General features: G+C 49.4%; 1 protein-coding gene and 1 long non-coding RNA gene across 2 annotated transcripts in view; one reads left to right on the top strand and one right to left on the bottom strand.

The window, feature by feature from the left end:
- Positions 1-25,004, top strand: part of ARHGAP19 (Rho GTPase activating protein 19) — a 106,152-nt gene that overhangs the window by 76,631 nt on the left and 4,517 nt on the right. The gene's annotated exons all lie outside the window — the stretch shown is intronic.
- Positions 7,708-20,386, bottom strand: LOC129048332 (uncharacterized). The gene is made up of 3 exons (XR_008510578.2): positions 20,189-20,386; positions 16,832-17,017; positions 7,708-12,995 (listed from the first exon to the last, which is right to left on the bottom strand). It is a non-coding gene; the product is annotated as an uncharacterized LOC129048332 (long non-coding RNA).

Raw genomic sequence — 25,004 nt, 5'->3', positions numbered from 1 at the left:
GACAAAGAAGGATGCTTGTGACATGTTTCTGGGAGCAATAGCAGGAATGAGAAGACTGGTTCTGGCTTATGGGAATCTGAGTTCCTTGAAGGCCAGAGCTGTTCTTTATATTCTGTTTCCACACTACCTAGTGCAACGCCTGGCACATACGAGGCCTTTGGTGAGGGTGGGAAAGTAAGGAGGAAGGGTGGGTGGGTGGAGGCCTGGAAAGATGTGTATGGGAGGTCCAGGGACACTTCCTGGAGCTGCTACTTAGAGAAGAGTTACATAAGGACGGGGGCTTGGGGCACTGTGGGGCAGAGGCGGATGTTTTGAGGACCCAGAGTTCATTCATTCCATGTGTATTTATTGAGCTGGTAATGTTTCACAGGGAGTCCTCAGGGATGTCAGAGTCTTGGGTGGGGGGTTGATGGAAGGGAGGTCCTGGATGGTCCAGGAAGGTAGGGCTGTCAAGAGTTGGGGCTGCAGATGAGAGGAGGAGGGAAATGGAAGCCCTGTGGGGTAGACAGGAAAGCGTAGGATAGAGTGTGTTGTGAGAGAGTCAGGCTACACTGCAGGCATCGTTTCCCCAAAATGACTTGTAGGCAGTACTTTGGATAAACAGGTTTTTTTATTTGTTTGTTTGTTTGTTTGTTTTTTAAGACAGAGTCTCACTCTATCCCCCAGGTTGGAGTGCAGTGGCACGGTCTTGGCTCACTGCAACCTCTGCCTCCTGGGTTCAAGTGATTCTCATGCCTCAGCCTCCCAAGTAGCTGAGATTATAGGCACAACTTGTTGTCCAGGCTGGAGTGCAATGGCACTATCTTGGCTCACCGCAACTTCCGCCTCCTGGGTTCAAGCGATTCTCCTGCCTCAGCTCCCGAGTAGCTGGGATTACAGGCATGTGCCACCACGCCAGGCTAATTTTGTATTTTAGTAGAGACGGGTTTCTCCATGTTGGTCAGACTGTTCTCAAACTCCTGACCTCAGGTGATCCGCCCACCTCAGCCTCCCAAAGTGCTGGGATTACAGGTGTGAGCCACCATGCCTGGTGATAAACAGTCTTTAATAGTGTTTAATATGTGATAGAAAAATATAACTTGTATGTTTAGTCTGAATTTCTAGATTCTTTAGAACCAGTCTAAAGTGTATATTTGGGGTTGTTTTGTTTTGTTTTTTAGAGACAAAGTCTCTGTCATCCATCCAGGCTAGAGTGCAGTTGTGCCATCATAGCTCACTGCAGCCCCTAACTCCTGGGCTCAAGCAATCCTCCTGCCTCAGCCTTCCCAGTAGCCGCGATTACAGGCACACGCCACAGTGCACAGCTAATTTTAAAAATTTTTTTGTAGAAATGGGGTCTTGGTATGTTGCCCAGGCTGGTCTCATATTCCTGGCTTCAAGTAATCCTCTTGCCTCGCTCTCCCAAAATGCTGGGATTACAGGCATAAGCCACTGTGCCCACCTAAAGTGTGTATTTGAATTTGTATCAAATTTAAAATGTTGAGGAAGAAATAGAAAAGTGTCCTGCATATGTGATAAAATTACGAAAGTTTGCTAAAGTTTGGTGAAGATTACCATGGGCAAAATGGTGAAGGGGAAGATGACAGGGTAGTTTTAGGCACAGGAGTTCCTCTACACCCGAATAGGGGCTCCACTGATGGAGGGGGTGGGAGGGGAGCAGAGGGGAGAGCAAAGGAAGCTGTGTTTTTTTTTGTTTTGTGTTTTTCTTTTTGAGATGGAGTCTCGCTCTGTCGCCCAGGCTGGAGTGCAGTGGCGCGATCTCGACTCACTGCAAGCTCCGCCTCCCGGGTTCATGCCATTCTCCTGCCTCAGCCTCCCGAGTAGCTGGGACTACAGGCACCCGCCGCCACCCCCGGCTATTTTTTTTGTATTTTTAGTAGAGACGGGGTTTCACCATGTTGGCCAGGATGGTCTCGATCTTCTGACCTCTTCCGCCCTCCTCAGCCTCCCAAAGTGCTGGGATTACAGGCGTGAGCCACCGTGCCCGGCCGCTGTGAGGGCTTATAGGGCACTGGTTCTCAAACTGACCGGGCAGCCGAGTCACCTAGAGGACTTTTTGAAGAATGGGCGGGCCTTACCCCTGGAGTCTCTGATGCAGGTCTGAGGCCCAGGAACTTGCATTTCTCATTGGTTCCCAGCTGATGCTGATACTGTTGGTCCAGTATGACACAGAACCGCTGATGCAGAGGTGGCAGTGGGTGCGCGGTTTGTGCCCTGTGGTGGGTGTGGATACAGGCAGGCCGCCCACTGCGGGAAGCGGAGGGGCCGGTGTGGCTGGGAAGACACCCAGGCAGAAAGGTGGGATTGGGCCTTGCCCCACAGGATGTGAGCAAGCTCACGAGCTGGCGCCTGGTGCTGTGCACACAGTGGACGCCGAGGTGGGCAGGGGTCCAGGAGGGCGGCAGCTGGAGCTGGTCCTCCACAATTAGGGGGGCTGATTGCCTGGGCCACACACCTGCAGCATAGTGCTAAAGGGGAAAAAGGGAAATAAATCCAGACCCTCCGAGAGTGCCCCCAGGAGGCTGCCTACTCTAGTTTTTCTGCCATTTTGATTAGCTCTGAGAGAAAGGAAACCAACTTTTCCCGAGCTTAAATGTCTTAGGCATTTACGTGCCTTATCGCATTTAATCATCATAGTCTCGTGATGTCGGTATCACCCATCCATTTTTAAGGATGAGGGAACTAAGGCCCTGAGAAGTGAAGGAACTTGCTCGTTGTTATCTAGGTGGACCTAGGATGCAATCAGTTTTGGGGCTGACTTGTCTGATTAAACCTTCCTGAGGCTTCCCTCACCCCCAATATTATCATTTGAATGCGTAATCAATAGAAAATCAGTATGTAATCAGTATAATCCATTGTTAAAGAGCTACTTTACATTATTTTTTCATACTAAGTCTTAGAGATTCAGTATGCATGTTACACCTACAACCCATCTCAATTCGGATGAGTCGCATTTCAAGCGCTCCATAGCCCTGTGTCCGCTACCCCTGTGGGACAAGAGCTGCCCGGCAGGGATGAGAATGTCCAGCCACACGTGCCTGTAATCACCATTTCTACCACTAGATGGCGCAGGTGAGCTTCCCTGGTTCAATGCATCAGGTGTTAAGAGATGGGGTGGGTGGGGACTTAAATTTCCCTGTTTTTGATTTATTTGTTTAAATTTTTTTAATTAAGTATTTATTGATCATTCTTGGGTGTTTCTCGGAGAGGGGGATATGGCAGGGTCATAGGATAATAGTGGAGAGAAGGTCAGGAGATAAACACATGAACAAAGGTCTCTGGTTTTCCTAGGCAGAGGACCCTGCGGCCTTCTGCAGTGTTTGTGCCCCTGGGTACTTGAGATTAGGGAGTGGTGATGACTCTTAAAGAGCATGCTGCCTTCAAGCATCTGTTTAACAAAGCACATCTTGCACCGCCCTTAATCCATTTAACCCTGAGTTGACACAGCACATGTTTTAGAGAGCAGGGGGCTGGGAGAAAGGCCATAGAACAACAGCATCCCAAGGCAGAAGAATTTCTCCTAGTACAGAACAAAATAGAGTCTCCTATGCCCACCTCTTTCTACACAGACACAGCAACAATCTGATCTCTCCTTCCTTTCCCCACACTTCCGCCCCTTCTTTTCAACAAAACCGCCATCGTCCTCATGGCCCGCTCCCGATGGTTGCTGTCTCTTTGGAGCTGTTGGGTACACCTCCCAGACAGGGCGGCTGGGCAGAGGCGCTCCTCACCTCCCAGACAGGGCGGCCGGGCAGAGGCGCTCCTCACTTCCCAGACGGGGAGGCCGGGCAGAGGCGCTCCTCACTTCCCAGACGGGGCGGCCCGGGCAGAGGCACTCCTCACTTCCCAGACAGGGCGGCCAGGCAGAGGCGCTCCTCACATCCCAGACGATGGGTGGCCGGGTAGAGGCGCTCCTCACCTCCCAGACAGGGCGGCCGGGCAGAGGCGCTCCTCACATCCCAGACGATGGGTGGCCAAATAGAGGCGCTCCTCACCTCCCAGATGGGGCGGCCGGGCAGAGGTGCTCCTCACTTCCCAGACGGGGCGGCCGGGCAGAGGTGCTCCTCACTTCCCAGACGGGGCGGCCGGGCAGAGGCGCTCCTCACTTCCTCCCAGATGGGGCGGCCGGGCAGAGACCCTCCTCACCTCCCAGACGGGGCGGCCGGGCAGAGGCGCTCCTCACTTCCCAGACGGGGCGGCCAGGCAGAGGCGCTCCTCACCTCCCAGACGGGGCGGCCAGGCAGAGGCGCTCCTCACTTCCTCCCAGACGGGGTGGCAGCCAGGCAGAGGTGCTCCTCACTTCCCAGACGGGGCGGCCGGGCAGATGCGCTCCTCACTTCCTCCCAGACGGGGCGGCCGGGCAGAGGCTCTCCTCACTTCATCCCAGACAGGGTGGCAGCCAGGCAGAGGCGCTCCTCACTTCCCAGATGCGGCGGCCGGGCAGGGACCCTCCTGACCTCCCAGACGGGGCGGCCGGGCAGAGGCGCTCCTCACCTCCCAGACGGGGCGGCCGGGCAGAGGCGCTCCTCACTTCCTCCCAGACGGGGTGGCAGCCAGGCAGAGGCGCTCCTCACCTCCCAGACAGGGCGGCCGGGCAGAGGCACTCCTCACTTCCCAGACGGGGCTGCCGGGCAGAGGCGCTCCTCACCTCCCAGACTGGGCGGCCGGGCAGAGGCGCTCCTCACTTCCTCCCAGACGAGGTGGTGGCCAGGCAGAGGCGCTCCTCACCTCCCAGACGGGGCGGCCGGACAGAGATGCTCCTCATCTCCCAGACGGGGCGGCCGGGCAGAGGCGCTCCTCACTTTCCAGACGGGGCGGCCAGGTAGAGGCGCTCCTCACTTCCCAGACGGGGCCGCCGGGCAGAGGCGCTACTCACTTCCTCCCAGACGGGGTGGCGGCCGGGTAGAGGCGCTCCTCACCTCTCAGACGGGGTGACCGGGCAGAGGCACTCCTCACATCCCAGATGATGGGCGGCCGGGCAGAGGCGCTCCTCACTTCCCAGACGGGGCAGCCGGGCAGAGGGGCTCCTCACATCCCAGACAATGGGTGGCCAGGCAGAGATGCTCCTCACTTCCTAGACAGGGTGGCAGCGGGGCAGAGGCTGTAATCTTAGCACTTTAGGAGGCCAAGGCAGGCGGCTGGGAGGTGGAGGTTGTAGCGAGCCGAGATCACGCCACTGCACTCCAGCCTGAGCAACATTGAGCATTGAGTGAGCGAGACTCCGTCTGCAATCCCAGCACCTCGGGAGGCTGAGGTGGGCAGATCACTCCAGGCCAGGAGCTGGAGACCAGCCGGGTCAACACGGCGAAACCCCGTCTCCACCCAAAACACAAAAACCACTCAGGCGTGGCGGCGCGCGCCTGCAATCCCAGGCACTGGGCAGGCCGAGGCAGGAGAATCATAGGAGCCCGAGGCAGGGAGGTTGCAGTGAGCCGAGATCACGGCAGTACAGTCCAGCTTCGGCAACAGAGGGAGACCAAAAAAAGAAGTAGAGGGAGACTGAAGAAAGGGGAGAGGGGGAGAGGGGGAGAGGGGGAGAGGGGGAGAGGGGGAGAGGAGAGAGGGGAGAGGGGAGAGGGGAGAGGGGAGAGGGGAGAGGGGAGAGGGGAGAGGGCTTCTTCTAACAGCCTATTTGTTTAAATTTTAATCACTTTCTGCCAGAAGTGAGCTTGAAAGATTCCAAGCCACTACATACTTACCCTAGAAAAATCACAGGTAGTTGGGTCCGTGTGTGTCTGGGTACAACTGTAGAACGGAGTACTCCAAGTTAACGTCCATGTAGAATACAATGTTTATTAAAAGATAAATAATTTTAAAATTGCTAATTTAAAGCTTACACATACATTATTAAAACTTAATATTAACTGTAGTAATTATTTAGAACTCAGGCAAAACAAGGATTTTTTTTTGATGAGTATTTTCTCACTGGCATTGTTTAGAATAGCAGGTGTATTGTGATAACAAAAAGGAGACCAACTATTAGTTAATTATTTAAAAACTTCTTCAGAGACAAATGACTCTTTTTTTTTTTTTGAGACAGAGCTTGGCTCTATCGCCCAGGCTGGAGTGCAGTGGCGTGATCTTGGCTCACTGCAACCTCCGTCTCCTGGTTTCAAGTGATTCTCCTGCCTCAGCCTCCCGAGTGGCTGGGACTACAGGCGCACACCACCATGCCTGGCTAATTTTTGTATTTTTAGTAGAGACGGAGTTTTACCATGTTGGCCAGGCTGGTCTCGAACTCCTGACTTCAGGTGATCTGCCCGCCTTGGCCTCCCAAAGTGCTGGGATTACACGTATGAGCCACTGCACCTGGCTGACAAATGACTCGTGTTCTGCACCCAAGGGGAACTGATTCCACAACGTACTCCCTCATTGCTCCCTAGCCTTGGTTCACCATTGGTCTTCACCATCCTGGAGCTTCCATTCTGTTTCAAGGATGAGGAATCTGAGCCTAGAGAAGCACAGTGTCCCCACTCCTGTCACATGGGTGCTAGTGGCAGACCCGGACTAGAAGTCAGGTACCCCAGACTCCCTGCCCAGTGCTCTTTTCGCTGGGTCATTCTGTTTCAGCAGTGGTGGCCGTGGCAGCCATTTCTGTTTCTCGTGTCTCTAAACCCTGAACCTGAGACAGTGACCAAGGGCCCAACCCCTGCTATGTCATTTATAGTCTGAGCATAGGGCTGCGACCAGAGGAGGCCCCCAGCAAATTGTTGAGTGAATGTTGAAAGGAAGGAAAGAAAATGCCCTCCAGACATTTCAGAAGCTCATCATTCCTGGAGGTGGGGGGACCTCAGCCAGCCATATGGTGGCAGACTAACTACACTGGACCCCTTCCACCATAGAGGGGACATCAATTTTGTCCTCATTGGAACAGACTCTTATTCTAGATATGGATTTGCCATCTCTTCCCAAAATACTTCTGCCAGTGCAACCATCTGTGTTCATGGAATACCTCATTCACTGTCATGGAATTCTACATAATATAGCTTCTGTCTTGCTCTGTCGCCCAGGCTGGAGTGCAATGGCACAATCTCAGCTCACTGCAACAACTTCCACCTCCCAGGTTCAAGAGATTCTCTTGCCTCAGCCTCCCGAGTAACTGGGATTACAGGCACCCACCACCACACCCGGCTAATTTTGTATTTTTAGTAGAGATGGGGATTCACCATGTTGGCCAGGCTGGTCTCGAACTTTTGACCTCAAGTGAGCCTCCTGCCTTGGCCTCCCAAAGTGCTGGGATTACAGGCCTGAGCCACCGCTCCCGGACCTCTTTTTACTTTCTTATTGTGGCTCCAGAAAATGTTGAATTATCTATGCTATTTTAATAGGTAGTATATGTATATGGCACCAGATTCAAAAGGTATTCTGTTTCAGCAGTGGTGGCCATGGCAGCCGTTTCTGTTCCTCACGTCTCTAAACCCTGAACCTGAGACAGGTTCAGGATATTGAGACTCACGAAATGGAAGAAAATATTTGCAACTTATATATCTGACAAGGGAGTAGTGTCTAGGATATATAAAGAATTTTTTTTTTTTTTTTTTGAGACAAGGTCTTGCTCTGTTTCCCAGGCTGGTGTGCAGTGATGTGATCACAGCTCACTGCAGCCTCAACCTCCTGGGCTCAAGCAATCCTCCTACCTCAGCCTCACCATTAGCTGGCACTACAGATGTGTACCACCATGCCTAGCTAATTTTTTGTAGAGATGGGATCTCGCTGTCTTATCCAGGCTGGTCTCAAGCCCCTGGGCTCAAGCCATCCTCCTGCCTCAGCCTCCCAAAGTGTTGGGATTACAGGCATGAGCCACTGAGCTTGGCCAAGAATTCTTACAACTCAACAATAAAAAAAACAAATAACCCAATTAAAAAATGGGCAAGGATCTGAATAGACATTACTTCAAATATGATGTACAAATGTCCAGTAAGTGTACGAAAAGATATTCTGCTGCTTGAATCCAAAGAGTGTTAGTTCATGTCCTGTCCAGGAGACGATTTCCCCCACCTTGACTTTCCCCAGTGTCATTCAAGCCCCAGCTTTTAAGATCCCACCCCCTAGAAGCCTTCTCTCTCCAGGCAGAGCTCTTGGCTCCACTAGCTGAATTCCCACAGCATTGTGAACGCATCTCTTCTGGAGCCCTGGTCACGTTGCACAGTGTTTATGTGACTGCTTTTCTTAGAGATGGTGACCTCCTGCAAGGAAGGGATCAGGTCCTATTCACCCATGCATCTCTCTGGCTTAGCAGGGTGCCTGGAACACAGCAAAGACTCAGTGTCTGGCTGGCTGGCTTGCAGGAAGGACAGCTGTCTCTATTTTTAATTTTTTTAGAGATAGGGTCTCACCCGGGCTGGAGTGCAGTGGTGCGATGACAGCTCACTACAACCTTGAACTCCCAGGGCTCAGGTGATCCTCCCACCTCAGCCTTCCGAGTAGCTGGGACCACAGGCGTGTGCCACCATGCCTGGTTGCCGCCTCTATTCTGACTGAGAGTAGGAGGGTGTAGCAGGAAGTCAAACCTGATTAGGTAAAGACCAGGGCTCAGAAAGGTTAGGGAACTGCGCAGAGAGTTCTGGAACTGTGGCTGCCTCCATCTTACTAGAAAGATGAAACTGCTCTCTGAACCTGAAAACTCACCTATCTGGCTTGTAGATCTTTTAATATTCTAGGTTCCTGACTGAACGGGATGCCCATGAGTCACTGTGTGGGGGGCACAGGTCTGAGGAGAGGCAAGGCAGTGAGTCCCTAGGTTTCAGCTCAAACAGAAACCCTTTGAGCTCTGAAGGGGGATGTGCTTGCCATAGGAGGGAGCGCCTGCTGGTCCTTCCCTCTCTGGCTCTGGTGGGTTGTTTCTGGAAACCCTTGGGTCCTAAGGAAACCCTGTCTCAGTCTGCCCCATTGGCTGAGGGCAGATGTGGGAGATGAAGGATGGTCAGGGGCCCTGCTCCATGAACCTACACGTGGCCGCCCTGGGGAGCCAGCAGGGTGCTCTGTGAACCCTCACTTGGCCCACCCTGGGGAGCCGGCAGGGTGCTCCATGAACCCGTACTGGGCCCACCCTGGGGAGCTGGCAGGGGTTGCTGGGCTCACCACCTCCGGTCTCTACAACCCCCAATCGCTGGCCGCTCACAAGTGGCTGTTGGATGTGTGAGAGAGATTTCCACAGAAAGTGTCTCTGTGGCTGCCTCTTTTAATTAAGTGAACTTGGAATTTAAGGGTTAGCTCCTAGGTTTGGGGTGAGCCTCTTGTAGAAATCCATCTCTTGTAACTCCCAGTGTTGGCAAGTGTGTAGTGAGATGGGGGCCCTCTCACCTGCTTGGGGTCGGCGGGGGGCTTTTCTGGGTAGTTTGGCAATAAATATCAAGCCTCAGACATTTCCCCTTGTGTTATCATTTATTTTTTAGGTGTGATAATGTGGTTATGTTAAAAACAGTCCTTTTGTTGTAGAGATACATACTGAAATATCTATGGGTGAACTACACAGCAAACAAACCTGGGATTTGTTTGGGCATCATACATTTGGGGTAAGGAGTGTGGGTGGGGTATAGCTGAGAAAAGCTTGGCTGTGGGTCGGCTGTTGTGGATGCTGCTGGATGAGGGGTTCAGGAATTCATGGTACTGTTCTCTCTACATTTATTTATTTTTTAAAATTCCATAATAAAAAAGTTCAATTATAAAGTCCCCTTTGACTTGGCATTTCTACTGTGATGACATCAGTCCAAACCCCCAGCGTCACTTACCAGGCTTCCCTGTTTTCATTCCCAGCCCTCCTCGGTTCAGGGGGATCATGCCCCATCTGCATCCCCACTCACAGCCCTGGGATCCCTAGGGCCCACCTGCTCCCAGGCTTCCAGATCCCAGAGCCTGTGGGTGCTCTCTGGCCTCAGCATCAGGGACACTCTCCCTCCACCCTCAAACCCCTCACCTGGATGGTGACTGCTCATTCACCTGATGTCAGGTGGGTGTCATCTCAGGGGAGCTGCTGACTCCCAGGCAAAGTCACACTTCTCTAATACTCTCCATCCTTCATGGATGGGTCCTTCATAGCTCTCACTATAATTTGTAATGATAAACTCTTTTTTTAATTAATTATTTTTTTGAGACAGGGTCTCACTCTGTTGAGGCTGGAGTGCAGTGGCATGAACACAGCTTACTGCAGCTCGGCCTCCCAGGCTCAAGCGATCCTCCCACCTCAGCCTCCCAAGTAGCTGGGACTACAGGCACATGACACCACGCCCAGCTAACTTTTGTATTTTTAGTAGAGAGGGTGTTTCATTATGTTTCCCAGGCTGGTCTTGAATCCTGGGCTTAAGTGATCCGATTGCCTCGGCCTCCCAAAGTGCTGGGATTATAGGAATGAGCCACCACACCCTGCTCCGATAAACCCTTGTGATTGCTTTTGTTTCATTGCTGTCTGCCTCCCATACTAGACTGTGAACTCTCTGAGGGCAGAGACTATGTCCGTGTGGCTCACCACTGCATCCCAGAGCCACACACAGAGCCTGGCATATAGTAAATTAATGCAGAAGGGGACACGTGTTTGACAAACATGTATCATGTTCCAGGCAAACTCTGTGCATATAGTTGGCTGGCTGAGAACATACAGTTGGAAATGTTAGGCAAGGGCCACATCACAAGGGCCTTGTGGCAACATTAGGGGACTGGCCGGATGGTGCAGATCCAGGGAGCCATTGAGGGTGCTCAAATGGAGGAGTGGCATGTGCTCCAGGCAGCCCCTCTGGCTGCCTCATGTTGGAAGGGAGACCCTGGAGGCCGGGTGGCCAGATGGGCTAGCACTGGGGTCCCATGAGGGCTTGAGCTCAGGCCAGGGCAGTGGTGATGAGGATGGGAACGGAGCCAGTGTTTGTGGCAGTGATCCGATGCGGCAGCTTCTTGGCCCTTCTTCCCTGAAGAAACAGTGCCTCTGCACAAGAGAGATGGGAAGGAGCTGTATAGGGCCCTGCTGGGGACAGAGTATGTTCCGCAGACACATTCCTGGATCACAAAGAGCTTTGCAAACGGTCACTAGGAAGTGATTATACAGCACGGTGCCTTGGGGCAGGGGTAGGGGCAGGACCCTTGTCCCTGAGGCCAGGGAGATGAGGCTCATGATGGCAGAGCCTGGCAATGGTGAAAGGCAAGTCACTTGTTCGGCAGTGCATTTCAGGGCTCGATGCAAAGCCAGCTGAAGGAGCTTGGGAGACCCTGGAACCTGAGAAGCCACTGGGGCCTCTGCAGGCCTCCTGGTTGGGGCTTCAGCTGAAGCCCAGAAAAGGCTGCTTCCAATAAGTGGTGATGTTGTGAGCTGGGTGTATGCCGCCCACCAGCATTGCGCTTCCCTGGGACCTGCTGTTTCGCTGCTGTCCCAACGCATGTGTCACACTTGCTCTCTGTCCCCTAGGAAGCTTGTAATTGGCTGCAGGGCAGCCAAGTCACTCAGCTCCTCTCCTTGTGGGAAGTGGCTGTGGGGAGGCCAGAGGGTTGGGAAGATGCCAAGTAAAAACTATATGATAGCTACAAAGACTGAAAGCTAACTCATGCCAAGCCCAGTGTTGGGCTCTTTAAATGTTACTCATTTGACCTGAGTTAGGTCTCCTTTCCCTCTCTCCAGTGGAACTCTGTACTTTTAAAACACTTCTCACAGTTGTAATAGAGAGAATCGTTCATGTGTTTATGTAACATCTGTCTTTCTCGCTAGACTATTAACTCCATGAGGGCAGGGATTGGGTCTCTGTCCTGTACTGTAGCTTCAACACCTAACACACTGCCTGGCACAGAGTTGGCTGCAATAAGTATTCATTAAATCAATGAATGATCCCCCCAAAAACCCAATGAAGTAAGTACAATTATTATTATCCTTGTTTAAGGATGGGCAAACTGAGTCTTAGAGAGCTTGAATAGTCCAAGACACAGACCAGGACGTAGCACCCAGAATTCAGACTCACATGATTAGCCCAAGGCGGGGGTGTGTGGCCCAAGGTTGGCCAATAAAACTCGAGCTGGGGCAAGTGAGACTGCTGTCCTTTTTGTCCGTTGGCTATTGGGTTGTGAGACTAGGGTTGCTGGTGGCCATACTTCTGGCGTAGTGGGGCAGCTGGCCTGAGAGTATGGAGCATGCAATGATGGGAGAGAGACAGAGATGGAGACAGAGAGGTGGCGAGAGAGAGAGAGAGAGAGACTGATTCTGAGTTCCTGGATACCCTGTGGCTTGGGCTGGCCTGGTTCCCCTTCTATGCACTTGTAGTGGAGAGTTCCAATGGGCATAGTGATGAAATCCATCACCACCATTGGTGTAGTGGAAAGACAATGCCCTGGGCTTCAGCTCCAGCTCCACTGGGCACTCAGTGTGTGACACAGCGAGTCCTTGTTGATCTCTGGGTCTCAGCTTCCTCAGCTATAAAATGGGGTCATGACTTTCAGCTCCTAAGGGGGGAGTGGGAATAATGAGAGAGTACTAAGGTCTGTGGCTCGGTGCCTGCTAGCCAGCAGTTGCTCAGGAAGTGTGAGCTGCCCCTTGTAGGTGGCTTTTGGTTACATGTAATAGAAAACTCATCCAGGACCAGTGCAAACAATGAGGGCTTTCATCCTCATAGGCCACGAGAAGATCAGGGGAAGGGCACGTCCAGGGTGGTGAATTCAGAAGCTCACCGTTGTCACCAATAACCCAGGTTCTTTCTTTCAGCCTTGCCATTCTCACAGTGGCAGTCATTTGCCTCAAGGTTGCAAAATTGCTGTCCCAGCTCCAGGCATCACACAATGTTGGCCTGAGGAGGAGGTGTTTCTTCTTCATGTCCCTTTGTAAGGGTGAGGAAAACCTTCCCAGCAGCTCCCAGCGGACGCCTCCTCAAGTTTTATTGGCTGGGATTGTCATTCGTCTGAGCCGGTCATGGTGCTCTATTCCCTTGTGAATGCTAGCATCGGTGTAGTGGAAACAGGATGGCCTGGGGTTCAGCTCCAGCTTCACTGGGCACTCAGGGTGTGACAGCATGAGTCCTCTTGTCTGACTGGACAGACAGTGGCAGTACTTAGAGTGAAGTACTCAAAGAGAAACTCAGCTACTTTATAGTAAAACTTCCTTGCATTTCTTTATAATTTCACCCAAGAATGCCTTCTTAAACTCTACAATTTAGTCTTACTCATGCGCAAACTTTTAAAATAAATTTTAATTGTAGTAAGAAACACAACACAAAATTTACCATCTTAACCATTTAAAATGTATAGTGTAGTAGTGCCAAGTACTTTTTCATCTTGCAGCCTGGGCAACATGGTGAAACCCCATCTCTACAAAACAATGCTAGCATTTATAAGGGTATATAACACCATGATTGGCTTAAACAACAAAGACCCCAAGGGGCCAGGGTGAGCGATGGAATGAACTTTGTTTGGTGAGCAAGGAGCAAGGGGAGCGTGGCTGTGTCTGCCGTGTTTGTTCACTGACGTTCCCCAACCATCTCACACATAGCCTGGCCATAGCAAGCACTCAACAAGTCCTCACTGGATAATCAAATATGTGCCCAGGCCTTCTTTCCATCCAGCAGGGTAGAGTCGGGCGAGCAGGTTCTTAGGTGGAGGGAATTCTTCAGATGACCGTGGTGATGTGTCTTTAAGAATCTTCCAGGCCAGACTGGGCACGACGGCTCATGCCTGTAAATCCCAGCACTTTGGGAGGGCAAGGCGGGCAGATTGCTTGAACCTAGGAGTTTGAGACCAGCCTGGGCAACATGGCGAAACCCCATCTCTGCAAAAAATTAGCTGGGCCTGGTGGCGCGTACCTGTAGTTCAACCACTCGGCTGAGGTGGGAGGATCACCTGTGCCCAGGAGGTTGAGGCTGCGGTGAGCCATGATCTTGCCACTGTACTCCAGCCTGGACGAGAGTGAGACTCTGTCTCAAAAAAATGAAGTTCCAGGCCTTAGGGGAAGTACCCAGGACCTAGGACCCAGACTCACCAGCTTGTTAGGGACCAACGGAGGAGGTTTTGGCTCTCAGTGGGGCCAGAGGGGCCAGGTTTGCATGGCCGCCTCAGTTCTTCTAGGTCTATTCTAGTTGCTTGGAGCTTTTTTTTTTTTTGAGACAGAGTCTCACTCTGTCACCCAGGCTGGAGTGCAGTGGTGCTATCTCAGCTTACCGCAACCTCCGCCACCCAGGTTCAAGCAAGTCTCGTGCCTCAGCCTCTCAAGTAGCTGGGATTATAGGCACCACCGTGCCTGGCTAGTTTTTGCATTTTTAGTAGAGGCGGAATTTCACCATGTTGACCAGGCTGGTCTCGAACTCCTGACCTGAGGTGATCTGCCGGCCTCAGCCTCCCAAAGTGCTGGGATTACAGGTGTGAGCCACTGTACCCAGCCAGTTGCCTAGAGCTTCTGAGCAGCAGGCAAGGAGGGTGAAGAGGAGGGAGCAGGTGGAGGGAGGTGAGGTGGCTCCTCTAGGAGGAGTCTAAGGGCTGCAGAAGGTGGCAGGTTTCCTTGGGCAATAGCATGCAAATGGTGGCAGCTGGGATGGGAGGACCAAACTCTCTTGTCAATCTAATATTTAGTTCATCCAGTGTCTCTTCACGGAGCACCTGCAATGCGCCAGGCATGTGCTAAACCAGGAGATAAAATGACGAGCTAATACAGGCATGACTCCTGCCCTCTTGGAGATTAAAGCCTAGTGAGTGAGGCAGATATGAATCAAATAATTCTAAAAGTAAATTTAAATTGTGACTACGGTAATCCACTTTTGGCCTCCCAAAGTGCTGGGATTACAGACGTGAGCCACTTTGCCCGGCCAAGTATTTTTAAAGTATATACATTGCCTTTTAAAACATAATAGTAATTGCACGCTTAAGATACTACAGTGTAGGGTAAACATAACTTTTAAATGCACTGGGAAACCAACAAATTCATGTAACTCACTTCATTGCAATATTCTCTTTATTGTGGTTGTCTGGAACTGAATCTACAATATCTCTGGAATATGTCTGTATTTCCAGTAAACTGGTAAATCTAGAGGCTTGATCAAATTCAGGTTTTGATTTTTTGACAACTATAGGCGATGGTGTGTTCTTTCCTCAAGAGGTGCACATAATGTATTATTTGTGTGTGTGTGTGTGTGTATGTGTAAAGGGAGTGACGTTAACAGCTGCTGATACACAATGCCTAGATTCATTCATTAATTGGTGGGTACAAAATGGTATTACTCTAATTTGATCATTCCTTTTTCATTAATTAGCTGCAACATCCTTCTTAGCAGTCAGCCAGTAGAGAGAAACTAAACTATAACCAGGGCAATACCGCTTTTTTGTATCTTATTTTATTTATTTTTTGAGACAAGGGCTTTCTCTGTTGCCCAGGCTGGCATGCAGTGGCATGATCATAGCTCACTGCAGCCTCGAAGCGGGCAGATCACTTGAGCCTAGGAGTTTGAGACGAACCTGGGCAACATGGCAAAACCCCAAATCTCCCTCAAAATACAAAAATTAGCCAGGTGTGGTGACATGCACCGGTAGTCACAGCTACTCAGGAAGCTGAGGTGAGAGGATCACTTGGGTCCAGGAAGTCGAGGCTACAGTGAGCTGTGATTGTGCCACTGCACTCCAGCCTGGGTGACACAGCAAGACCCCATCTCAAAAAAAAGTAAAATAAATAATAAAAAATAAAGTGGTGAAAGTTGTTACTTTCAGGAGAAGGAAATGGGGACGAGGAACTGCCATTTTCATAAAAAATCTTGCAGAACAAGTTGTCCATTTATGTGCATGTATAACTTTGATGAAAAATAAAAACTAAAATGAAAGGATAAGGCAAAGAAGGAGCATGGGCTTTGTATGACACAGACCTGCGTTTGAGTCTGGAATCCCTTACTTCGTTAGCAGGGTGTTTATGAGTCACACGACCTCTTTGAACCTTGGTTTTCTTATTTTATTTTACTTTTTTTTTGAGACAGAGTTTTGCTCTTGTCACCCAGGCTGGAGTGCAATGGCATGATCTTGGCTCACTGCAACCTCCATCTCCCGGGTTCAAGCGATTCTCCTGCCTCAGCCTCCTGAGTAGCTGGGGATTACTGGCACGCGCCACCATGGCTGGCTAATTTCTGCATTTTTAGTAGAGATGGAGCTTCGCCATGTTGCCCAGGCTGGTCTCGAACTTCTGACCTCAAATGATTTGCCCGCCTCAGCCTCCCAAGGTGCTAGGATTACAGGCGTGAGCCACCACACCCAGCATATTTTATTTTTTTTGAAACAGAGTCTGGCTCTGTTGCCCAGGCTGGAGTGCAGTGGCGCGATCCTGGCTCACTGCAACCTCCGCCTCCCAGGTTCAAATGATTCTCATGTCTCAGCCTCCTGAGTAGCTGGGATTACAGATGCACCAACATGCCCAGCTAATTTTTGTATTTTTAGTAGAGATGGGTTTCACCATGTTGGCTAGGCTAGTCTTGAACTCCTGACCTCAAGTGAACAACCCGCCTCGGCCTCCCAAAGTGCTGGGATTACAGGTGTGAGCCACTGTGCTCGGCCAGTTTTCTTATTTTAAAATGAGGCGGGGGTTTGGGGTGGGGAGGCTAATTCCCACCCTATCCAGATCTCATGATGGCGTGATAGTGAAGTGGAAGATTTTGTATGCTGTGCAGGATGAACCCCACAGGAAGCGTTATCATCCCCGATAAGACACTGCCTTGGTGACTGTTGAGGGGCAGGCTGTGCTTCAGGTGCCAGAGAACCTCGGGCAAATCAAGAGGTACTAGTCCCTGCAGTCCAGCCTCAACTTCTCTCCTCGTCCCTTTCCTCAGTCAAGAAAAACCAGTTAGTTCCACTTGGTAGAAAATGTGCCCAAACTTGAGCCTTTTCTGGGTCCCATGCTTACCTGTGTGCTGCGTTAATCCGCCAGCCCTCTGTCAAGGGGCTTCCTTCCTGTCGCGTGCCCCTCCCGCTATCACTCTCCAGCATCCAAATGTGCTCTTCAGAAGCCACCTCCTTCTGGGAACTGAACCCAGACTTTGGAGAAGCTGCCACCAGTCCATAGTGGGAGTCAGGCTTCCTCAGAGTGTGGCTTAACAAATTGAAGATGATAATTAATAATTAAGATGGTAAGATGATTAATTAACTATCTTAATCAACATACTTGTGTATACATGAGGGAAAGCTGAGAGTTTTGCCTCAAAGCACAGCTGGCTGGAGCACTGGATTGAGATGGTTCTGAAGCCGAGCTCAAAGGAAAGGAGCGTGGTGATTAATTAGCGACATCTGCCGCTGGCCGGGGAGGGGAGAGTGGTAGCTTGCCCACTATGCACTTGTCATCCTGGCCGAAACGATTTCTTCCTGTTTTCTATTGAGGCGTAACCTTCATAAAGTGCACTGATTTTAAGAGTATAACTTGATGTATGTTTACATACTTATGCTTAAATGTGTATATATGTATATATTTATACACACACGCACACATTACCACCACCTAGATCAAAATACAGACCATTTCCAGAGGCCCAAAATGTCCCCTTGTGCCAGCTTTCAGTTATTGCTGTCTCAAAGGCAACAATTATTTTGACTTCTGTCACTATAAATTAGATTCGCTTGTGTTCTATTTCCTATACATTGGATTAAACAATATATATTCTTGTGTCTGTCTTCTTTCACTCAGCATAACGCCTGTGTAATTCGTTAATGTTGTTGAGCAGCTTGTTCTTGCTCATTATTCCACTGTATAGCTACGCCACAATTTGTTTATCCATTCTCCTGTTGATGAACATTTGAGCTGCTTCCAGTCTGAGCTATTCTGAATGAGGCTGTCATAAATATTCTTCTACATGTCTATTGGTGGACCTAACCGCTCATTTCTGTTGTGTGTATATATATATCTATATCCATACATCTATATTTATATATACATGTACAAATATATATATATGTACAAATATATATGTGTACATATATATATATATATATCTATCCAGGAGAAAAAGTACAGAGTCACAGGGTAGGTAAATGTTTAGCTCGTGGAGTAACTGAGTTTGACTCACCAAGCCCTGAATTGCATCGAACGTGAACGGCTTCCATTGCATGTCAAACAGCATGCTGGGCTCCAGGTATACACATATCAGTTAAACTGAGACTCTGACTCTGAGATATGATATCAACTTAGAGCAAGTCTTGAAGAAAAGCAAACACCTAATACAACCAGGCAGCTCATTCTCTAACCTTTCCCTATTTTCATATTTTATAGTACTTCATATTTTTTTCTTCCTCTTTTTTTAATCCAGGGTCTTTTTTGCCCAGGCTGGAGTGCAGTGGCGAGATCTCAGCTCACTGAAGCCTTGACCTCCTGGGCTCAGGTAATTCTCCCACCTCAGCTTCCCGAGTAGCTGGGACCACAGTTGTGTGCCACTATACCCAGCTAATTTTTGCATTTTTTGTAGAGATGGGGTTTCACCATGTTGCCCAGGCTGGTCTAGAACTCCTGGACTCAAGTGATCCACCTGTCTCAGCCTTCCAAGGTGCTGGGATTACTGACATGAGCCACCATGCCCGGCCTCTATATTTTCAATTACTTAATTGAACTTTGGTTTCCTGCAGGCTCTAATAAATCTTGCATTCCCCCCAATTCTTTCTTGACTTTCCAGAGGTTTGTTTAGGCTTGTTTTGCCAGATATCACATCTTCTTTAGCTTTCTTTGGTTGTCCCAGAGCAGATCTTATCTGTATTGGCTAGGAAAAGGGTTGGGGACACATCCCCAGTCCAGTGATCAGTTCCCTATGCCTGGAAATTTTTTTTTCCAATCAAGAAGAAAAAAACTTCTCCAAGAATGACCTCTTTTAACATGGGCTTTTGCTTTTTGAAATAACAGCTGCAGTATTTATAGTCTGTATTGAATACTTATGTTTGGCCACTAAATACTTCTGGCTGTAGAAGACTCCTGACTTGTAAATTTGCTTTTGATTTTAACAAGGATCACATGTCTTGTTTGAGCAATGTAGGGCCTTGTTCATGGTGGATGCACAATAAATATTGAATGAACTTAATGAAAATCATTTAAGAAAACATTACGTAGACTGTAACTAGAGGCGATGGAAATTTCCTTCCAGCTCTAAGGTTTTAAGGCGAAGCCCTCAGAGGATATCTTCATCCTCAGCCTTGGGAAGGAGTGGGGAGATGAAGAAGGGAGGGAGGAAGTGGCTCTTTTTTTCACTGTAGACAGGAGTGGAGCTGCTTGGGCAGCGGTCGGGGGTCCCTGGGTTGGGTGTATTCATCCAGCCTCCAGCTACTCTGACTCTAAACAACGGTCAGTACTCTTGGATTTCTAGATTATGTCTTTCCTCAAAGATTAAGGACCTGGGTTTTCTAGTCCCATTTCCGTTCGTTTGCGTTTCACAAGCATTTACTGAGCACCTACTAGGTTCCAGGGACTGCGCTGGGGACTAGACTGCACACATGAGTTGCACAGAAGCTGACAGATAGGTGGGCAGATAAAACCACAAAGGCTTCATCTCAATATGTAAGCTGGGTGATGGAGGGAAGGCATTCGGCTCTGCCCCCAGCAGTTCTGTGACCTTGGGGCAGCTACTTCTCCTCTAGGGGCGCTATTTCCTTATCTGTAAGATAGGCGGATTGCAAGGTTTTCTTTCCGAAGTCGCTTCTAGCTGTACTGGGCCGGGGGGCTATGCATCTGTCCCCTCCAAACGACGCTGAGGACAGGGTGGTTGTACAACTGGACAGGCCTCAGAGTGGACAAACCCAGAGCTTCCCTGGGTGCGCCCCTCACAGATGGTGCCTGAAACCTCCCGAAGGGCCTCTGCGCCGCCCCCATTCCCGTTTGTCCGGAGGCTCTGTTTTGATTGATCCAGTAGAGGTGCGCGGTTTCCGTTTGCTTGGCGCCCCTCTTAGCAAACGCACCCACCCCCAAGCGGCCGTCCAGATGGCCCCGCCCCGCCCCCGCGCGTCCTCGCGGCCCCCTCGCACTCCCTCCCCCGGGAGTCCCGTCGTGCAGAGCCGCGCCTCCGCGCCGGGGAGCCAGTGTCCGCGAACCCAGCCGGCACTCCGGGTTCCGCGCCGCTGCCCCGACGCCGCGGGCCGGGGCTGGTGAATGTTTATGGAGGAGGATGAGAGATCCTCCAAGGACCCAAACTGGCTTGGCAGCGGAAGCCCAAAGCAGCCACCAAACGGTGGATTTAAAAAACTCATCCTGCCCTCCCTGGAAACCTCTCCAAGCCTTTCCAGCCTGGCCTACCTCAGCTCCCTGACCCAGCTTCAGTACTGCGATGGTGATTTTAAATCTGCCAGCAGTGTTGACACCGCTGTCTGGCCTTTGCAGGTGCCAGGCCTGGGCGTGAACAGGGGGCTTTTGCCACCCACTGGCTTCATAACCGAGCAGCAGTCGACAACTCCTCCAAGGCTGTGGTTTCTCCTCTGTAAACAGAGCTAACAGCAACTCCCTTACAGCGTTACCTGCAGATCATTCCTGTGTGACATCACTCCAGATGTGACATCAACAGCAGGCAGTTTTGTCATTGTGGAGTGCAGTAAAAAGGTTCAGGATGTGACATCTGGCTTCGAACTGTCTAGGGTAAGATCCCCTGTCCCTGTCAGTGGGGCATGATGAACAAGTTTCTTAACTCCCTGGGCAGCAGTTGCTCAATGCTAGCGATCACTGGCAGCAGGACACAAAGACCAGTGGAGGCCCCGCGTTCTGGACCACATTTTCTCCCTTAGCTGAGCCGTCACTTATTATTTTTTACTGTGCTAATTATATACATATGACAAAATTTACCATTTAACCATTCTAAGTGTACAATTAGTGGCATTAATTGCATTCATAGTGTTGTGCAATCATCACCATTTATTTCCAAAATTTTTTCCTCACACCTAACAGAAACTTTGTACCCATTAAACAATAACTTTCCATTCCCATCCCCCTCCAGCCCCTAGCAACGTCTAATCTACTCCTTGTCTAGATAAATTTGTCTGTTCTAGATATTTTCATACAAACCGTCACTTATTTTTTATTTTATTTTTCTGAGACAGAGTCTCTCTCTGTTGCTCAGGCTGGAGTGCAGTGGTACAATCTTGGGTCACTGCCACCTCTGCCCCCCTCTGGGTTCAAGCAATTCTCTTGCCTCAGCCTCCTGAGTAGCTGGGATTACAGGTGCCTGCCACCACACCCCGCTAATTTTTCTATTTTTAGTAAAGACGGGGTTTTGCCATCTTGGCCAGGCTGGTCTTGAACTCCTACCTCAGGTGATCCACCTGCCTTGGCCTCCCAAAGTGCTAGGATTACAGGCATGAGCCACCGCGCCCAGCTCGTCGCTTATTTTTTAAGCACCCTTTGCAGATTTATAGCAGCTCCCTCAGTGCAGGAATATAAAATGTGTTATTTAGTATTTAGTGTGTTCACATAAAATCATTAAATTTGGTATACGAAATTTAGTGGTAATTTTATTCAAACTATAACTTGGTAATTACATTTTTATTTCTAAAAATTTTTTGTAGCTTATTGTAGAAAATATGGAAAATACAGAAGGGTATAAAATAAGAGACTAAAAATCACTGATAATTCCAATGATGTTAACATTTGGGTGTATTCTCTTTTAATTAGATTAGATTTACTTTTAAGTTCATTGAATGTTTTTAGGCTAGGAGCTGCTGAATCTGGGTTTTTGCCATTTTGAGAAGGACAACTACATTTGCGATGAGAAGGCCACCCACAGTCTGTGAGGGAAAGGAAAGGTCTAAGAATATCTGGGTTTCGTGTCAGTTACACAAGCAGACCCAGAACACACACATTTGCAGAAGGAGCTAAGGAAAAAGAATAAGAAGGAATCCTCTAAAATTACTTGTACATAAAGTTTGTCAAACGGAACTTTCTTTAGACAGACCTGTTCCCTAAGTTATCCCTATTACCAATTTTGGCTTTTTAAAAAAATGAACACACAAACCACATGCCTGTACATGCAGCATAAGGCACTTTCTTTTTTCAGTTTTTAAATTGAGATGGAGTTTCTCTCTTGTTCCCCAGGCTGGAGTGCAATTGCGTGATCTCAGCTCACTGCAACCTCTGCCTCCCAGGTTCAAGTGATTCTTCTGCCTCAGCCTCCCAAGTAGCTGGGATTACAAGCATGCACCACCACGCCGGGCTGATTTTGTATTTTTAGTAGAGACGAGGTTTTACCATGTTGACCAGGCTGGTCTTGAACTCCTGACCTCAGGTTATCCACCTGCCTCGGCCTCCCAAAGTGTTGGGATTACAGGCATGAGCCACTGCACCTGACCAAATTTATTATTATTTATATATTTACTTTTTTGAGACAAGGTCTTGCTCTGTTGCCCAGGCTGGAATGCAGTGGTGTGATCACGGCTCACTGCAGCTTTGACTTCATGGGTTCAAGCAATTCTCCCACCTCAGCTTCCTGAGTAGCTGGGACTACAGGCGCAAGCCACTGTGCCCGGCTAATTTTTGTATTTTTTGTAGAGACAGTGTTTTGCCATGTTGCTCAGGCTGGTCTTAAACTCCTGAGCTCAAGTGATCTGCCTGCCTTTGCCTCCCAAAGTGCTGGGATTACAGGCGTGAGCCACTGCGCTTAGCCCATAAGGCACTCTCATATGTACTACCCATTCAATCCCCACACTGGCCCCAGGAGGTAGATCTTAAGTAAATGCATGTTTTACATCTCAGCTCTGCCACCTACGTGCTGTGTGACCTTGGGTGAGCTCCCAAACGTCATTGTGCTTCCAGCTCCTTCTAAGTTTCTTGGGAGTATTAAATGATTTAATAGGTAAAGGTCTTGGAACAGTATGAGCCCCTGGAATTTATAGGTGCAATGGAAGTGTTTGTTAGTTGGTAGGATTATTCTTTACAGACAAGGCCCCCAAGATGCAGATGGATTAATGAGTTCCCTGATGCTGCATTTTTGTCATCTTCTTGGACTTTGGAGGACTGAAGGCTGACTCCGATGGAGAAGGCGATGCGGTGGAGAAGGGGATGTGATGGAGGAGGGGATGTGGTGGAGAAGGGGGTGTGATGGGGAAGGGCGTGTGATGGAGAAGGGGATGTGATAGAGAAGGGGATGTGATGGAGAAGGGGGTGTGATGGAGAAGGGGGTGTGATGGAAAAGGGGATGTGATGGAGAAGGGTATATGATAGAGAAGGGTTTGGCTCTATGATGGGCTTCCAAACAGGATCTCTTCCTTCCTACCTGCCATGGGAGGCAGAAGGGGCTGAGGCAGAAGACAGAGGAGAGAACATAGATCCTATCTCATGCCTCAGCTTAAATCCCCGGATGACTTCCTATTCCCCTTCGGTGGGATGGGAGTGCTGACCTAATCCTGCATGAGGAGTTGTTGCTTAAGCTGAGACCTGAAGGGTGCAGAGAGCCACACCAGCCGTTATGATGGGAAGACCATTCTAGCATAGGGACTGGCCTGCACCAAGCATTATGTGCTTAATAGACTGCGAGAAGCCTGTGTGGCTGAGGCCCCTTCCTCTCTGGCCAGCTTCAGGGCACTTCTCAGGGTCATGTAATTGTCTGTTTGTTTGACTGTCTTTCCCCAGCACACAGAGCATGTTTTGAGGGCTTGAAGTATTGTGAAAAATTTCTTCCACATTTCTGTTTCTGGCCAGGAAGATACAATGGGACAGTTTTACCCCTCCTGGCTTAAACAACTGAAAAGCCAGGGAAAAATGGAAATAACTCTTATGAGACACTAAACAACGGATAGCGTGGGGCAGTGATTGCTGAGAGAGAGGAAACAAATGGGATGAGCCCTGTAATTGCCTGGCTTACAGCCTGGAGAGAGTTTCCAGGCCACAGAGCAAGAGGGGGACCCAGCTGGAACCCGGCATCAGTCTGAATTGAGGAATCAGAGCTGAGACTCCAGGGAGGCCAAGGTGGCTTGGGTTCCCACGGAAGACGGGAGAGGAAATTGCTGCACAGAGAGAATGAGCAGCTAGAGATCTGCAGATGGTTCTTCCCTGCTGTGCCATCCTCTCCTCCCCTAGTCTTCAGCTGAGAACTGATCAGTGCCTGTGTGTAAACTATCTGAAGGTGGGAAAGTTCCACCCAAAAGGAGCAGGCAGAACAATCCTTGGAGTTCCCACAGGGTTGGGATTAGCTGGCATTTCCACCAGCCAGAGCAGAAACCTCCTAATTCACAGGGCACTGGGGAGACCATTCAGAAGGGTAGGGAAATCGGCCCTCGACTACAGCCTAGTCCTGGTCCTGCCCAAAAAGCTTAAAAGCAAGCCTCAAAAGGATCCAACCGGCTCCAAGTAACTTGACTCTGTTCCAGGACAAAGCTCAAGAATATTTTTTCAAAATACAAGAATATCCAGCACCCAACAAGGCAAAATCCACAATGTCTGGCATGAAATCTATAATTACCAGGGTACAAAGTACCGTAGCTCCCCTTTATCCATGTTTTCACTTCTGTGGTTTCAGTTATCTGTGGTATAGTACAACAAGATATTTTGAGAGAGAAGGAGTTAGAGAGACCTCATTCACATAATTTTTATTATCGTATATTGCTATAATTATTCTATTTTTCCTATTAGTTATTGTTAATCTCTTACTGTGCCTAATATATAAATTAAACTTTATCAAAGGTATGTAGGTATAGGAAAAACATAATATAATAGGGTTTGGTACTATCCTTGGTTTAGGCATCCACCTGGGGTCTTGGAATGTATCCCTATGTAGATAAGGGGGGACTACATAGTAGGAAAGTATGATCCATAATGAAGAAGAAAAGCAATCAATCATTTCAAACCCAGAAGTGATACATATAACAGAATTGGTAATGTAGTTATTACAACTATATTCCATATGTACACTAAGGTAGAGGAAAATATAAGCAAGTTAACAAGATACATGGAAGATTAAAAAAAAAGTAGATTTTCTAGAGATGAAAAGTGCAATGTCTGAGATAAAAATTGTACCAGATGGAGCCGGTACGGTGACTCATGCCTGTAATCCCAGCTCTTTGGGGGGCTGAGGTGGGCAGATCTCTTGAGATCAGGGGTTCAAGACCAGTCTGGCTAACATGGTGAAACC

This window comes from Pongo abelii, chromosome 8 (assembly GCF_028885655.2).
Source record: "Pongo abelii isolate AG06213 chromosome 8, NHGRI_mPonAbe1-v2.0_pri, whole genome shotgun sequence".
Classification (NCBI taxonomy): domain Eukaryota; kingdom Metazoa; phylum Chordata; class Mammalia; order Primates; family Hominidae; genus Pongo; species Pongo abelii.
Note: the sequence above shows the minus strand (reverse complement) of the source record. Positions and strands in the feature narration are given on the sequence as shown.